Source organism: Hipposideros armiger, unplaced genomic scaffold, assembly GCF_001890085.2.
Source record: "Hipposideros armiger isolate ML-2016 unplaced genomic scaffold, ASM189008v1 scaffold_962, whole genome shotgun sequence".
Lineage (NCBI taxonomy): Eukaryota > Metazoa > Chordata > Mammalia > Chiroptera > Hipposideridae > Hipposideros > Hipposideros armiger.
In genome coordinates this window covers 80,704-83,977 of record NW_017732312.1, presented here as the reverse complement: position 1 = coordinate 83,977, position 3,274 = coordinate 80,704, and the positions used below count along the sequence as shown (strand labels likewise).

General features: G+C 46.9%; 1 protein-coding gene across 2 annotated transcripts in view; it reads right to left on the bottom strand.

Annotated features, from left to right (window-relative positions):
* Positions 1-1,361, bottom strand: part of MYO3A (myosin IIIA) — a 231,473-nt gene extending 230,112 nt beyond the window's left edge. For both annotated transcript variants that reach the window (XM_019630872.1, XM_019630873.1), the window contains exons 1-2: positions 1,228-1,361; positions 501-582 (exon numbers count right to left, since the gene is read on the bottom strand). The gene's annotated coding sequence lies outside the window, so the exon portion shown is untranslated. The remainder of the gene's footprint in view (positions 1-500; positions 583-1,227) is intronic.
* Between the last annotated feature and the right edge of the window lie 1,913 nt (positions 1,362-3,274).

Below are 3,274 nucleotides of genomic sequence, written 5' to 3'. Positions count from 1 at the left end.
CTTTCAAATATTTGTTTATCAAACTATTAGCAGTAACAAATGGACCTTCACATATTTTTAATTTGATAGATAAAAGTTATTTTTCAAAGAATATTTGTACAAAAAAATTAGGTTCATAAGATACAGTTCAAAAACGATGCAGTTGCAGGATGATGCTATCCTGTTATGTGATGTGACCAAAATCTCTGCTATTAGATATACTAAGCTGATCATCAAATTAAATGTTTTACTTTGCGTTTTTTTGTTCCCAACAATAATGAAAAAAGGACTAAGACGAATGAGAGTAATTTCTCACATGCTAGACATCACATCAATATATTCATAAAGTACAAGTTATCTTTGAAAGCTAATACATCTCAATTTTCCCATTTCAAAACAATTATCTTTGGTAATGTAATAAAAATCAATATGGCATGAATAACACACACCCTCATTTATCTGTCAAAACTTGGCACTTAGACTTTGGAAAATCCAGAAAACTTGTCAGCTTTATCACCTACCTTTAGCAAAGCTTGAAAATAATGTATAATAATGTTCAGATATCAAGACGGTGAGTGTCCAGGGTGCAGCTGTGATCTGGGCCTGTAACACACAACAAACAAGTCATGGTGTTACAGGGATAAGCATTCAGGATCTGGGGAAAGTAATTAGAAGATGAACTTAGACATCTTAAGGTAGTATGGCAAGACTATATAATCTGTTCCTCAGTTTTAGCATTTTTACACCACAGGGAACACAAAACACCTCATTTCCTGTGCCTGCATAAAACAACTCCAAAGATGTGACAAGTTATACTATATCAATGTGTATTATAAACATGTTTAACAGGCATTCAGCGCACCCATGCAATTACCAAGAAAACTGGAGACAACAACAAAACCCATGAGGATGTTTAGGGTTTTCAAAAATCTTTGTTTTATTTTAGTGCCATTACAAATCGCTATGACAAAAGGCTTAAGTTCAATTTCCAGCGTAATCATAATAGAAGTTTTAAATTTATGACTTTCAAATTTTTAAAAAAATTCTCGCAGGAAAATGTTTAACCAAGTGCGGATCGAAACTACTGGGGCACCGAACGGGGCTGTTGGTGAGCTAGTGGAAATGGCATCCTTTCTAGTAGGATTTCTCTGTCTCTCAATAACAATCACAAGGATCTCGTCTGCTTTCTCCTTAAAAAGAAAACTTGCCGCATGCCTTTGGAGTTGCAGGGACTCCAGCTCCACCAACCTGCTCCTAGAGAAATAATCCTGAACAGCTAGCTGTTCCCTTGGGGGGAATCGGCGAGGCGCGGGCCACAAGTTCTCCCCGACGCGCGCCGCGGCCCAGACCAGGTGCGCTCGCTGTCCCCTCACGTTCTTCACGTCCCCCCTGCAAGTCCCCGCTTCACGCTCCCCCTCCAGTTGTCCGGGGCGACCCGGGGCGGGCGCGGTGGCCTCGCGCTCCCGGAGCCCCGCGCGCGTGTGCCCCCCCCCACTCCCCTGGGGCCGAGGGAGCGGCGCCGTCTCAGTCGCCGCGACGCGGAGGCCGGGCTCCCTCCCCCCGCCCTGCGCAGGCCCCCGGCGCGGCCCTGACTGGTCCCCGGGCCGGCAGCCTGCGCCTCCGGACTCCCTTCCGGGGGCGCTGTCGGCCGGCGCTCCCTGGCGGGGCGGAGCGGAGCGGCCCGAGGGGGCGGCAGCCGGCCCGGGGGTGGGACGGGCCTCCTGCCAGGGCCGAGCCCAAAGTTGGCGGGCGGAGCTGGCCCGGGCGGCCCGTCCAGGCGCTCGGCATTCTCGGCCTTGCGCCCGGGCGCGCCGCCGTCCCCCGAGCAGGGGCCGCGCCATCCGCGCCGACTGCGAGGGGCTTCCCGGGACTCGGGCCGCGCCTCCCTGGCCTGGCGCCCGGCTTGGGGCGCCCCCAGATCCCTGACATCTTCTCCGACAGGCCCAGTGTCCTAAAGCAATTTCACCTTTTAATGCGCCGTGTCTACCCCCCAAGAACTTCCCCAACTATGTGGGGTTCAGTGGGGTTCGTGCCACAAAGACACGTCTGGTAGCGGGCAGGCTCCGAGGCTGAAAACTATCGGTGTTAGACCCATGAGGTGATGAATGAGAGAGCCCCGAAATACCAAGTCACTTCAGCAGTTTAAGGAAGTTGGGGCTCAGGCCAAAGTGAAGGCAGGAAGGAAGGACGCCTGCTCATTGTTACTCCTCTAGCTGGTCCCCCTGGGTGGGTGGGAGCCCTGTCCTGTCTCCTGACACCCGGGGGTCCATCCTGACCAGATTGCCCTGAACAGCCTCAAGGGACATTTTGGGCACAGTTCTGCCTTCCTCCCCTTCAAAAGGTGACGACCATATTCAAAATGTTCTTTGATTCTGTTAATAATCTAAATGGGTCTGTAATTCATGATGTTGTCTAAGAATTCTAGAGGAGACCCAAGGTCTAGTCCAGCAGTCTGCTCTTTGGGTACCGTCTGTCTCAAAAGTTTGCCCAACCCCTGGAAGAGCCAATCCTGTCCCTCACAATAATTTAAAAATGATTTGCAAGCCATAAATATATTTTTACATAATCACCATTATGTGAATAATATCCTTTAAAAGTTTTATAAATGAAACTATGATAGTTTTATTTTCATTTTCAATTTTACTTCGGAGCCACATGTACGTAGCCACAGTTTGCCGACCCCTGGCGGCTCTTCCGTCTCAAAAGTTTGCTGAACCCTGGTCTAGTCCTAATCAATTTATCTGTCTTAACAAAAAACGTTATTCAAGCAGATGAAACAAAGGCATTCAGCATATTCTATCTCCTTCCTCATAAAATACCTTTGAAATCTAGAAATTGAACAGTGGATTTTTTTCAGAATACTATATATAACATCTGGTATACACTACCTCAGTATTGAGAATATCATAGTGATACTAAGATATTATAAACATTCAAAATTTCAATTTGTTTAAAAAACAAATAAAAANCTTCTGCCAAGCTGCTTGAACTGCATCACATAAGGTTTACATTAGACTCAAAAGGAGGTCCTGCCTATGACGAAAGAGACATACTGTAATGTCAGCAGGTTGACTACAGAACTTTGTTTCCACAGAGCAGCCAGAATAATCGCAACACAGAAATCAAATCACATTATTTTCCTGATAAAAATCCTTAAAAATCCACATTCTTACCATGTCCTCCAGACCCGGAATGATCTGGCCCTTTCTGACCTCCCTAAACTCATCCTATGTTCTTCACCACTCACAAAGACTTCAGCTTCAGCCACCTTCTGAATGGTCGTAGAATACCATAA